This window comes from Nannospalax galili, unplaced genomic scaffold (genome assembly GCF_000622305.1).
Source record: "Nannospalax galili isolate Female #2095 unplaced genomic scaffold, S.galili_v1.0 scaffold2717, whole genome shotgun sequence".
In the NCBI taxonomy this organism is placed as follows: Eukaryota; Metazoa; Chordata; class Mammalia; order Rodentia; family Spalacidae; genus Nannospalax; species Nannospalax galili.
In genome coordinates, this window is record NW_008338644.1 from 12,673 (window position 1) to 27,175 (window position 14,503).

General features: G+C 39.1%; 1 pseudogene; it reads right to left on the minus strand.

Annotated features, from left to right (window-relative positions):
* Positions 1 to 1,454: 1,454 nt before the first annotated feature.
* On the minus strand, positions 1,455 to 3,175 carry LOC115070395 (annotated as a pseudogene).
* Positions 3,176 to 14,503: the final 11,328 nt, after the last annotated feature.

Sequence of the window (14,503 nt, forward strand, 5' to 3'; positions counted from 1 at the left end):
ACTGTTACCCCTTTCAAAGTCAATCAAGTATATAACATTAATACACTTCCTCAAAGCTAATACATTTAAATAATGACCTTCAGCTACATCTTCTAAAATTTTACAAGGCACCTTCAACATCCAATGAGTACAATACAACAGTAGTCGCATAAACGCCTATCTTGATGCAAATTTAAGGAAAGCAAACTAAAGGATATTTTCAGACTATGAAAATTAAGTAGATATTATTATTTAAAATGCTAACTTCTTAATACTCTAAGTTTGGTTTTCAACACTGGAGAATTTAAAAAGTACCAATGGCTGGGCTCCACCCCAAGCCAACTAGATCAGAGTCTCTGTAGGATATCTCCTTATTTTTCAATCTTCTGTTGCAATTTTCATGTCAACCATGGTTAGGAATCACTTCTCTAACAGAATCTCTTATGAAGCAAAGACACAAGTAAAAGTTTAAAAGCTTGGCATAGGAAAAGTACAGGGACATGGAGAATACATTTAAAAATCAAAAGGACTTTGATTTTAAACATTTTTTTATTCCTTGCAAGACCCAAAGATTACTATTAGAATCTATGTCACAACAATATCAATTAAGAAAAGCCAGACCTGGTGGTAAGGAGAGCACTGTGGTAGTATGGTGGCTTAGCATGCAAAAAAGCCCTGGATTCCATTTCCAACTTCACTAAAACAGAACAAAAGCCCCAGAGAAGAGAGTTGGGAAAGATCTTTGTTAATTACATAGAATCACTTGGTATGATGTTATTTGCCAGTTGGGGGAGGACAGAGATTCCAGTGGTACAGTAATGAAGAAATAGTCTCAGCACCAGCAGGAGAGGGTGAGGACTTGGCTGGGGTTTCCTTTGTTCTAGTCCAGGAAGAGAGTAAGCAGAAAGGCTTGTCTAAGGGCAAGCACTCATATTCCAAGGGTCAATTTTATTTGACCTGATTAATTTTTTTGCCTATCATTCCAAAGACGAAGCAGCATAAAATATGGGGGCAGTAAAGAAGAGCTGGTCTTCAAGAAGAATTCATACAGTCTGGCTTTTACTGGTACAGCTCTCTTTCAGCCCAGAGCTATCCAAAGATGAATCATGAAAAAGAAGAAAAACTTTATGTCAGACAGGTTCAATAGTTCAATAGCATGTGTGCTACAGTGAAGGCTGGCTGCAGCAAAGTTTCATTTCAAACCAGCACTGAAGAATATATTAGCTATTACTTGGGAATGTCTAACTTCTGCTGTGGCGTAGCTACAATCCAACAGTACCAGTTTTTGCATTTATTGCAGACTCTATATAATTAGTACCTGAGGTTAAATTTTTATCACCAAAAACTAAGAGTAACCTTACAACCACCTATGAAGGTAACGATCTGTGAAATTAATTCCCTAATGTTGTTTTGGAAATACACTGTACTAAGAGCAATTCCAGCTCTATCCAAATGTGTTGTTTCACTTGGATTCTTCAGTGAAACTTGCAGGTGGATAGACTCACTCCTCTTTTTACTTGACTTCGACCAATTAAATGACAATATTTCTCAACTCTTCAGTTAAGGATAATTTTTCAATCCTATGTTGGTGTGCGTGGGATTAGTCAAAACAATTTTGCCCAAATCAGCCTTGACAGCACTAATTCTGTCTCCTTTTGATGGGTATCCTATGTTGACCATGAGCATTTCAGTCTCAACATTTGGACCTTCCCTGCCTTTTGTCTCCTTTAGTACATACTGTAGAACCTATCTAGTAGGAAATAAAACATTTCCAATTCTGTGAATATCTCAGGGAACAAGCACCTGCCCCACCATTCTGTCATCAAGGCACAAATGGGTTCAACTTTTGTTCCAACTTCAGTAAGACCCCAAAAGACATATCTATATTACCATGTTCTACAAGGAGTGTTATAATTTTGGAAAAGATTGGTTTACACATGATTTTTCCTTCACTATCTTTGGAAACAGTACTTGGTCACACTTCTATCTCCTATTCCACCTTTTAAAAATTTTTAAAATTTATGTGCATGAGTGTTTTGCCTGCATGCATGTAAGTGCACCTGCATCATGCAATGCGGGTGGAGGCCAGAAGAAGGAGGGCATGAGACCCCCTGAGAGTTATGATGACTTGTTAGCCCCCATGTGGGTGCTGGGAACGGAACTGGGTCATCTACAAAAGCAGCCAGTACTCTTGACTGCTGAACCTTCTCTCCAGCCCCCTCCTTCCCCACCTTTAACACTCCTTTTAGCCAACTACAATCAGTGACACCTTCATTAAGTCCATCAACTTCAGCCCTCTTGTGAGTCCTGGTATTTTTGGTCATTTTGAGGCAGGGTCTCCAGCTGGCCTGAAACTCACTACGTAGACCAGGCTGGCCTTGAACTCACATAGATCCACCTGCCTTTGCCTCCCAAGTGCTAGGATTAAAGATGTGCACAACCACGCCTGGCTTGGTAATTTTCTTTATTATGTTCTTACAGACAACTTTAGTGTTTCAGATGAGCAAACACTGGGAGACCCTTCTGCAACAGTACTTTCTACAAATTCAAGAATGTGGTGTTTTTGTTTTTGTTTTTTTCTTTTTAGCCTGACTTTCTTTCACCAAATCAACTTTTTTTCTGTAGGTTCAAGCTGTGATTCAGAGTTCATGGTAGATATCATACCTGGGTATTCAGAAATCTGAGGCTGAGGGCAGACTCATTACCAGATATCAGTAGGACTGCATCCATCACCACTGCCTTGTGCAACCAGCAAAATGTCCATGTCCAGGACAGTCAACATTGGAAACATGTCAGATTAGTGTGAAGTTCCCTTTTGTGCTGGCAGGTCTGTAGGAAGCTCATTAGCTATGCTATTTCAACATGACATATTCTGGCTGAGGACAACTTGGGTCATTTAGTTTATAAATCTTAACATTAGTATATCCAGCCTTCATCATAATATTTTTTTCCAGTTCAGTTTTGAATCTGATCACATGACCTCCAGAAATGGCTTTTATAACTGTGGGTTTCCTATGAGCTACATGAACAGTTATACCCATATTAATTGTGGCCTATCTGCTGATAATAGTATGTGAAAGTGGCCTCTACTTGGTAATGTCAGAGTAGTAAGATCTAGCAGAGAAGGGTGTGCCTCCCTCAGAGCCACTTGAGCCTGACTCCCACCAATAAGCCCCCCCCAAAAGCTTTTCCTCATTTTATTTGGTTGGTTTGTCCTTTCATTAGATTAGGAATTTACTGTTCATACACTTGGAAAATATATTTATTTTCTAGCTCTGTGGTTTGTCTTATCATTCTTTTGAAGTCTTTGGATAAATCAAAAACTTTAATATTAACATAATATTGTTTATCAATTTTTGTAGTGAGTGCTTTTCATGACTTGGTTTTATACATTTTTTCCTTAATGGTGATGTCAGCAAATCCCTGACTATCCCTTCTCCCACAGACACACAGATTAAATCAATAATGGAAAGAGGGTTGTAAATTTAGCTCAGTGGTAGAGTATTTACCTAGTATGCCCAAGATCTTAGGTTATAGCTCCAGCACAATCGATCCATAGGTCAATAAAATTTACTTAAAAAACCCCAGAAACCTGTGAAAACTCAAAACTTTTAACATGTAGGAAAAGTGATCCTGAAGGGGAAGCTCATAGCAATGAATGGTCAACCAGAAACAAGAATTCAAATAAGTAAATGTTACCTTGGAAGGAAGTAGCGAGAACAGAACAAACTAAGGCCAACCTCAACAGAAAGGAGGCAGGAGAGCCCAGAGCAGTCACTAACCGAGACGGGGCCTGGAATAGCAAGGGAAGGGCCAATGGGACAAAAGTTTGTTTTGCTGATAAAAATAAAATGGAGAAACCTTTAACTAGGCCTCTCTAGGAAAAATAAAAGACTCAAAAAGAAAATGAGGAAAGAGATGCTTATACTCGATACTGCAGAAATACAAAGGATGGTCTATATAAGTCTACAAAAATTGGAAAACAGAAGAAAGGATAAATTCCTAGAAGCATGCCAATTACCAAGTCTGAATCAAAAGGAAATAGAACATCTGAACAGACCAATAATGAGTAAGGAAGTTCAATCCATAATAAAATGTCTCCCATTAAGAAAAAAACCTCTACTGCATTCTAATGTACACTTAAAGATGATACCAAGGCTTCTTGACCTCTTCTTAAAGAAATGAAGGGCGGGGAATATTTCCAAATGTATCTTATGACCCAGCATTATTTGATATTAAAAATCAAGACAAGGGCACATATACAAGGAAGGAGAGAAGGAAGAAAGGAAGGAAGTTATAAGCCACTGGCTCTGATGAACATAGATGCCAAAGTCTGCAACAAAATATCAAAATCAAAATTCACTGGCACATTAAAATGATTGCTCACCATGCATACAAAAGTTAAAAATTCAGCATATATAAACTAATAGATGGTATGTAGCATATTAACATTATAAAGAACAAAACTCCATGGATAACACAATAGTGCAGAAAAGCATTTGGCAAAGATGAACATCCATTTATGATTTTTTAAAAAATTATTGATTTTTATTTTATGTGTATGTATGTCTTGTGGCCATGTATGTAAGTGTACCCATGTTATGCAGTGCTTGCAGAAGCCAGAACAGGGTATTGGAGCCCTTGGAACTGGAGTTAACAGACAATTTTTAGCCACCATGTGGGTGCTGGAAATCAACCTTTGGTCCTTTGTAAGAGCCGTCAGTGCTCTTAACTGCTGAGCCGTCTCTCCAGCCTCCCCATTAAAAAAAAGCTTTCAAAGACATAGGTATGGAAGTAATGTCAACAGAATGAAGACTATATATGAAAATCCCAATCAAATAATACTGAGCAGTGACAGTTGAGAGCTTCTCTTCTAAGATCAGGAACAAGGCAATGCTGCCTGCTGTTGCTGTTTGCATCTAACGTTATACCGGAAACCTCAGTAGAACAATTAGCAAAGAAGAAGGAGTTGCAGATTCCACATAAGTGTGGAAGAGATGGAATTATCCCCAATCACTGATGGCATGGTTATGTGTATATACATACATATATATGTAAGAACATCACACTAATTCTTTAGAAATGATAGTGTAGTAAATTTACTAATTACAAAATTAACATCCAAAAATCAGTATCATTTGTATATGTTAACAACTGTGTAAAAATAGGGAGACAATTTCATCTGCAAACAATAAGATACTTAAGAATTTTTACTAAAAAGAATTTGAATGGTGGGCCCTGTGTGCACTGATAAAGCTGCTCCCAGTAGCCATTAGTTATTTCATGAAAATACCAGTGCCAAGGGTGGGCTACCTCTCTAGGAACTGGTGGTCAAGGAGGCTTCTGACGTCCTCCAAATAATACAGACAATTGTCACTGCTGTTGGTTACCCATCAGAACTAGACAGTAAGACCCTATTACTAAAGACACAGCATACCTGGTCACAGGACATGTAAAAACCAAGCTTGAACTGAGTTGGAAGCTTCCTTCCTGCTGGCTAGCCCTGGTAGTTCCACAAGGTGCTATCCATGCTTATGAGGATAATTTTCATTCACAGTCTTACTCAGCTGTAGATCCTGGAGTGCTGCACTATGGACTGGTCAGGAAAGATGAGCCCGTTCGTACAGTATAGCAAGTCTGTTATGGAGGTAACCAACGGTTTTCTTTGGATTTGAGGCCCTCCATAAAGAGGGAATTCACATCTGCCACCATAAGCCCAGGCAAAAAGCCTATGACTGGGGAGGTCACAGGCCCCACTGGGGAAGCTACTGCTCTTGTTTCCCTAAATGGACATGATGTGTCCCTCAAATTTAAATAACTATGTTTATGCCCATAGATAAGTGTCGTTGTCAACATTGGTCAGAAGCACTTCTTTTGAAGTTGTCAGCAGTGACTTCAGAAACTCAAAGTGCTGAAAGTAAGTGAATTTTGAATGCTCAGCCACAAATGGGACATCTGCGTCACCCCTTCCTAGATTCAGGGAACACTGCAGGAGTGGAAAGAATGTAAGAGCCAGAGGAAGGGAGGGAATAATGTGGCTTGCTGGCTCCAGCTATGGCCTAGCTGCTGCATGCTTGAATTTATTGTAGTTTTAATCACTTGTTCAAGATCTGCGCAAGGCTGGGCCTGTCAGCTTGCTGTCATGGTAGCAAGAGTGGTTCATTGGGCTCCACCCCTCCTTAAGGATTTACACAGTTAATGGTTAATGGAGAAGGGAGAGACATTTTCTTCAGTGATGTGGCCACTTGTAAGGGCCCCATGCTCCTGTAAATAAACCCTCATCCGTGCTCCTGTAGCCAACCCTAATGAAACCCAGTGTTTACCAAAAGGAAAAAAAAGTCATGAAAGTAGAAAGGAGGAAGTAGGAAGAGGAGGATCAGCTAGAGCGAGAGGCTGACAAGACAGACCAAAATACTTTGTGTACATATATTAAAATGCCATAATGAAACCCATTATTGTGTATAATTAATATATGTTAATGAAAAACATTAAAAAGAATACATTGTACCAAAGATACAAAATATCTGAACCCTGAAAAAATACAAACATTGATAAAAGAAGTTGAAGAGGATACGTATAGTTAGAAATGTACTCCGTGCGCTTATGAATTGGAAGAATTGTTTAAAACAATCCATACTATCCAAAGTCGTCTATAGATTCAGTGAACTTTCTACCAAAATTCCAATGTCATTTTTCTCAAAAGTAGAAAAAAATCTCCCCCAAATTCTTGAGCATAAAAAACAAAGCCAGAAACCGCATACTCCCCGATTTCATAATGTACTTTAAAGGTGTTATAATGAAAACAGCATGGAAAGAACCGCACCGACTAGGGGAGCAGGACAGGAAGTCCAGAAATAACTCCCAGTACACAACTAATCGGTTGGTCATATTTGACAAAGGTACCAAGAACACATGATGTGGGAAGCATCTTCAGTCCACTGCACTGAGAAAACTGGAGAGCCCCTTACACAAGAATGAAGCAGAATCCTAAATTCATACCATACAAAAGCAAATTCAGAGTGCATAAATGAGAAATACACAACCTGAAAATATACAGTAACCAGAGGAAAACACAGGGAGAGGCCTAAGGCATTGGTTGAGGGCAATAATTGCCTGCACAGGACTCCAAAAACACAGGCACTGGGAGGGGTATTTGCAAACTATACATTGGATAAAGAATTAATATTCAACACATACTAGATGCTCAATATCGATAAATCAAATAGCCCCTGATTTTTAAAAATGGACAAAGGATTAATAAGATACTTCTCAAAATAAGTTATACAAATGGCCAAGTGATATATGAAAATGTTCAACATCGGTAATCTTTAGAGAAATTCAGACTTAAGTTAAATATATCTTCATGCCTGTTAGTGTCAAAAAGACAACAAGTGTTGGCGAAACTATAAAGAAAAGGAGCTCTCTCGTACACTGTTGGTGGTATGATAAATGAATACAGTCACTTTAGAAAACAGCACAGAGGTTCCTCAAAGGGTTAAAAATAGAATTATCGCATCATCCACCCATCCTCCTCATGAAGATTTTATACATATACAGATATGTGTCTGTGTGTATCTTTTAGAGCTATATACAAAAGAAATGTATTGTTGAAGAAATGTCTATTCCCACCTTCATCTCAATATTATTTACCACAGACAAGTTATGGAAATAACCATTATCACCATCAACCTGGTTGCATTTTGAGATGTGATACACACACACACACACACACACACACATAGGGATATCAGAATATAAGGGCTCTGGGAAGTGGGTGAACATCATCCGTTGCATTTTGAGATGTGATACACACACACACACACACACACACACACACACACACACAATGGAATACAACTTGACCTTAAAGAAGCACTAAATTCTGTAATTTGTAACAACATGAATGATCTAAAGGACATTATTCTAAGCAAAATAAGCCAAGTACAAAGAGACAAATGCCACATGATTTCACTTATATGTAGAATATTGTGTGTGCATGTGTGCATGTGTGTGTGGCATAGGCATGTATGCAGGAACATGTACCCATGCACATGTGCAAAAGCCAGAGGAAAGCACTAAATTCTGTAATTTGTAACAACATGAATGATCTAAAGGACATTATTCTAAGCAAAATAAGCCAAGTACAAAGAGACAAATGCCACATGATTTCACTTATATGTAGAATATTGTGTGTGCATGTGTGCATGTGTGTGTGGCATAGGCATGTATGCAGGAACATGTACCCATGCACATGTGCAAAAGCCAGAGGAGGATAATGGGTGTCCTACTCTATCGCTCTTTATCTTGCCTTGAGATAAGTTTTCTCACTGAGTGGCTAGCAAGTCCCAGAAATCCTCTTGTCTGTGCCCACCACCACCCAAACACACCCACACCCAGATTTCATGTGGGTTCTGGGGACGTGAACTCAGGTCCTCACACTTAAACAGCAGGAATTCCATTCACTGAGCCATCTCCCCAGCCCCTATTTGTGGAATTAAAAAAAATCAGCCCCATCGAAACAAAGTAGAAAGATGTTATCAGAGGCTGAGGAGGGAAAGAGTGAGAAGCCCTTGTCCAATGGTACAGCCTTAATTTGAAAGAATGAGGTTTTGCAATCTGTTGTACTTCGTGGTGACCATAGTTAATAATAATCTATATCTCAAAAATTGTTAGAACCATAGATTTTTTTGATGTTTCACCTGTCACAAAATACTGATAAATTAGTGACATGACAGATGTTATTAGTTTTATTGAACCTTCATATAATGCATATATAGGTCAAAACAACATATTATATCCTATAAATATATACAAGTAGTATTTGTCAATTAAAATTAAATAAAAATTTAATATACATACAACTACATATTGCAAAATTATTCTTACCTACCACGATACTTTTCTGCATCTTATTCTATGACGTAATTAAAGGTTTGCATTTCATATTTAACACAGCGATCTAACTGGAATTGATTTTTACATATGGTAAATTAGTAACAATTTCCTACAAGGATTGCTAATTATCCCAGCATCGTTTATTGAAAAGAGCATCTTGAGCTGGTTGATTTCCTCCTCAGTCCTATTCAAGCATTCCAAATCCGCACAGGCTCTCCTCTTTACTCATTGGAGTATTTGTCCGCAACAAGTCCTAGTTACATAGTTTTGTTATAAATTTTGTTCTTCAAGAGTAATTTGGAATTTATTGGCCCATTTATTTTTATATAAATTTTAGGAATAACTTCAAGTTCATAAAAATGTATTCTGGAATTTTGATAGAAATTACACCCAACGTATAAATCAATTCAGGAACAATTAACACCTTCACAAGAACAAGTCCACTAGTCGATAAATAGTTCTCCATTTATTAGATCTTGTTTAGTGATGCTGGGTAGGTTATTATATATTGATGTTTATTAATTAAGTAGATTCAATGGTGTACTTTATGGTTGATCTTTAAATTTAGCTTTTATGGTTATTTATGTCCACTCTTCCCCACTTTTTATACTGATATGGACCACCTGCAGATATTGTATTTTTAAATATAAGGCCCATGTAGGAGAGCTTTTAAGAAAAATACAGTATGCATGTTATACTGATTTTCGATGTGATACTCTCTTAATTTTTCTTTCTTTTCTAAACTTTTCACTGGTTGTATGCAGATGCATTGGCCATTTCTTGATAGTTAAGTGCATCAGGGTGAGAACTCTGAATGTGCTCATTCGGAAGCACCTACTACATACGGGTCCCTCTTGCAGACACCTTTAATTTGTTTTCTTCACCTCAAGAAAACTATCAGTAATTTGGCCACAGATTCAATTTTATGCCAACAGAATTCATTTTCCTCAACCCTAAGATTTCCTCAAATAGAGTCAAGCACCTTCTCTTAGATTTTCTGGCAAGGGACTTCTGGGTAGTGGCTCATACAGCAAACTCTGCCTAAGCTTTGGCTTCAGTTGTTAACTCTGTAGGCCAAATACTTGAATTTAATTGAAATGTAAAAATCCCCAGAGCAAACATCCTTCTCCTTTAGAGAGCATAATATTGTCGTCTTTCCTTCCCCCAAGGCCTGCTTTTGCTGCCTCAGCATCCTCTGCAGCACTATCTCTACTTCCTGGGTCTTCAAACCCTAGACAAATAGGTTTAGGAAAGGGGTGATCAGAGTGTACTCGATGGAGATAACTCATTCTAACACCAAGCCTGAGGTGAGACTTCGACAACTGAAAAGAGCTGTCGAATGGAACAAGAGACCCTCAGAGACATGACATGGGTGTGTGGAGAAGGCCTTGACCCTCAGAGGAGCAGATGTTCAGAACAGCAGAAATGATTCTGGGATTACAAAAAAAAAAAAAAGGAAAGTGTTAGGAGCACCCCCCCCAACCTATACATATGGCACAGACAGAAGACTCTGGTTGACAATGGAATCAGCACAGAACAGTAGAGAGTGACTTGCAGCTGAAGATGATGTTGAAACCACACAAGTGTAACTTGTGGACAAAGTTCAATAAGGAAGCTAGACATCTACACGTGTAGCCCAAACTACACGTACAGTAACAGTGCAGAAAGGTCTGTTCATGACCCTGGTGTAGATCAGGAGTGGCAGATGGGAACATGGTGATCATAGGCCATGACAGAGATCTGAAGGGCTTCTGTTCTGCTAGAGAAGGTGAAAAAAATTAAGGGTGGTTCAGCCCCACGCCAAGATACCTTTCTTCTGAGAGAGGAAATTTTATAGCATCTTGGACCCAGTGATTGAGGCAAAACTGAGATACAGGAAAAATAAATGTGTAGGAGGAAGTACATGGATTTGTGGAGGTGAGACTCAACCCGGACCATCAGGGTCATCACTTTACCAAAATTAGAAGATAAGTCACCAGAAACAGTACAGAAAGCAAGGTCTGAATATTAGGGTCACTGGAAAGTTCTAGAAAGACAAACTCAGAAATAAGACTGCCATTTTCATGGTTGCTTAAAGAAGTGAGTGGTTCTCCCATGGGTGGGGCATTGATTTGGGTCATTTTTGGTGAACATGAGTTTTCTACTGTTTAAAAAATATTATTTTTATGTGTATGTGTGTGTATTGCCTGCATGTAGGTAAGTGCACTCGTGTCATGCAATGGCCGCAAAGGACAGAAGAGGCTATCAGATCCCCTGGAAGTGGAATTGTGGACAGTTGTTAGCTGCCATGTGGGTGCTGGGATTCGAACCCAGGTCTTCTGCAAGAACAGCCAGTGTTCTTAACTGCTGAGCCATCTCTCCAGCCCCAAGTTTTCTACTTTTATCTAAAGATCCAAACCAGAAACTCGGGACAAGAAAGCTCCTTCTCCGGCACTAACCATCTCTGCACTTGCCCTTTCTTTCTGCCCTCTCACACTCATCTCATTATGACTGCTCTGCCTTCATCCTACTTCACCACCTTCGGGAAATGTATCAGCTGCACATAAATGAGTAAGTCACAACTCAAAACAAGGGGAGTGCACAGTGGCATGGCTTGGAAAGTCCTCTATGGGTGAAGGCTGGCAGGCCCACGGAAAAGTAAGATTCTTTCTGAATAGGCAGAATACATTGTATGTGAGGATATTTTTATAATAAACTTTAACTCCTGCATTTTAAAATGAAAACAATGTGCTGCCCAAGGCCATAGCAAAGCAACACCGAGGTTTCTAGAACCAGGTGTTTGAACTAGTCTTGTATACCTCTCAGTGTACTGCCCTTCATAGTTTTTTAATTGATTTTAAAGACCAAGTCTCATGTATGTGGGAGTCATATGCAACCTCTCTACTAGGGAATTTATCTAAATTACACCCCCATATTACTTGTCTCTGACACTCAACCAGTGATTTCTACAGCTGATGTGAGCTGCTGCTGACATAGAAAAAGCACTGGTGTTAAAGAGAAGCCTGAGTTTGAATCCTGCCCAACAGTCCATTAGTTTCACCTGAGAAGAGTTTATTTTTTAAAGTCTTAATTTACTTTTGTAAAATTGAATAATAGAAATATTTTTACAAACAATATAACACATGACACTATGTACAAAACCACCAAAGCCAAATTTTTGTATGTATGAGTAAAGGTTAACAGAATTTTGAAAAGTTAAGTGATTTACTGTTAAATGATATGATGATAAGTAAAGAACCAGAGAGTATTTATTACATCACCTTATTGTAATTATCTGCATGGAATTGGTCACTATTTGGTATTCTGTTATCTATTTCTGGTCTGGCATCAGGTTGTGAGAACAGGGTCCTTGGCTGTGGTGTTCATGTGACCCTAAGCTAGATTCCATACTACCACAGAGAAGTCGCTAATTATGGATGTTATTTTTAAGAGCCCAGGTACATGGCCCATTTCCCTAGGCTCTCCAATCTTTCATCTGAGGCAGTTGATGGAAATAGAGCTTCAGAGATAGTTGAGGATGCCCTCTTTTCTATCTTTTTAAAGTGGATTTCAAGATTTTCTTATCTCAATTTTTCCACTCAAAAAATGAAATACAACATCTCATTTGTATCACTTTAAGAATTTATTTAGGTAACTTATGTGCAATGTTCAGCATAATTAGATTTCTATGCTATTTATTTCCTGCATTTCGCTCCATCAATATTACCAAAAAAGAAGTCAGTTATTTTTCTATTATAACTTTTAATTAGTATACAAAACAATGGGTTGCATTATGAGATCTGCACACATGAAAATCACAGTTTGCCTTTACTCTTTTCTTTCTAATTAAAGAAATTGTTTATATTTATGTGTATGAGTGTTTTGCCTGCATGTAGTGTACCCATTAGTGCAATGCCCATGGAGGCAAGAAGAAGGTATGAGATCCCTAGGAACTGTACTAGCAGGCAGTTTTTAGTTGCTATATGGTGTGAAGTGAATCTGAAACCTGTGCAAGAGCAGCCAGTGCTCTTAACCACTGAGCCATCACTCCCCCATTACTCTTTATCTGCCCTCCCATCTCTTATTACTCTCCTCCACAAATGGTCCCTCAAGAAGAATCCATTTGGAGGCAGGTAGAGCATGTTAGTAAATAGAGAAATAAAATCCAGACTAAGGAGGGAGAAATGGAGGTGATGGTAGGATAATTCCACTTTGAGAACAAGCTGTAGGTGAACTCCAAAGAAAAATAAGGGAGGTGAAGAAAGGAAGGGGAAAAGTGGCCCAAGAGCTGTCATAGACACTGTGTCATGGCAGATCTCACTGGTGTTTCCATAACATAAAGAACCCCCAAGTGCACTGACCTATGAAGTAAATATCTCAACAAACTGTTATTCAGAGGGAAAGAGCAATAATGGTCTTTCTCTAGGAAGAGACCTCTTTTGTCCAACTAGGTGCCCATAGTAGACAGAAGAAATAATGGTCGCTATGGCTTCAGTTTGCACCTCAAAAATTTGTGTTGGAGGCAGCCTGAGAGGCCATGGGTTCAGACCTCCATCAGTGTAGAGGCCCTGATCTCAGCAGACTGGCTGAAAGAGTGCCAAGTTCTGATCTCCCTCAGGCAGAGGGCCTGAAAACGCAAGGGACAGCCTGAGAGCCCCCAGATCCTGCCTCCACATGGTGGCGAGTTTCCCCTAATTGCGCCATACCCATCCCCTTACCTGGGATTTTGTGAGGCCCCTCCCAAGGCCCCAGGGCAGATATGGCTTTGGTAGGCTAAGGCTGAGATCCTAGCAGACAGCCTGAGAGGGTGGGGTCAGACCTCCCTCCATTGATGTAGCAGCTCTGAACTCAGCAGACCACCAGAGAGTGCTGAGTTCTGGCCTCCCTCTGGCAGAGGGACTGAGAACACAGGGGACTGCCTGAGAGCCCCTGGATCCTGTCTCCACATGGTGAAGGAAGCCTGAGTGTACCTGACTGGAACCTGAATTGGGCTTCTGTGGGTACTCCTGAATAGCTGGTCTGAAGACATCAGTTCCCTCCAAATTAAACCTGAGAGAACCTGAACCCTGTACCAACCAGCTTTACATAACAAAGGATCTAGACACCCCAATAATACAAACAGAAGCATACTTCAAATTAATTCTCATATCACAATCATAAATGACAAAAACAATTCACATGCAAAAATCACAACAAAAGAATAATAAAATGGAAAGACCAAACAATATATCCCCACCAAACTCCACCAATCCTGTAGAAGAGTTCTACAAGAAGAACCCCCTAGAGATAACCCAGGACACAGAATTTAAAAGAGCAATCATAAACATGATCAAGGAATTCAACCAATTTAAAGAACTCACAAACACATCAAAGAGCTAAAAGAAGATAGGGATAAACTGAATGAATTCACAAAAGAGATAGAAACATTGAAGAAAACTCAGGCAGAAATTAAGAAGGAAGTGCAAAACTCAATAAGTCAGCTTGAAACAACAGGAGAAAGCCTCAACACTAGAATGAATGAAATGGAAAACACAATATCAACATTGGAGGATAAAGTTGAAGAATTGGACCACTCAAGCAGAGATTATGGAAAAAATTTAAAAACCCAGGAATGGAATATGCAAGAGATGTGGGACACCATGAAAAGACC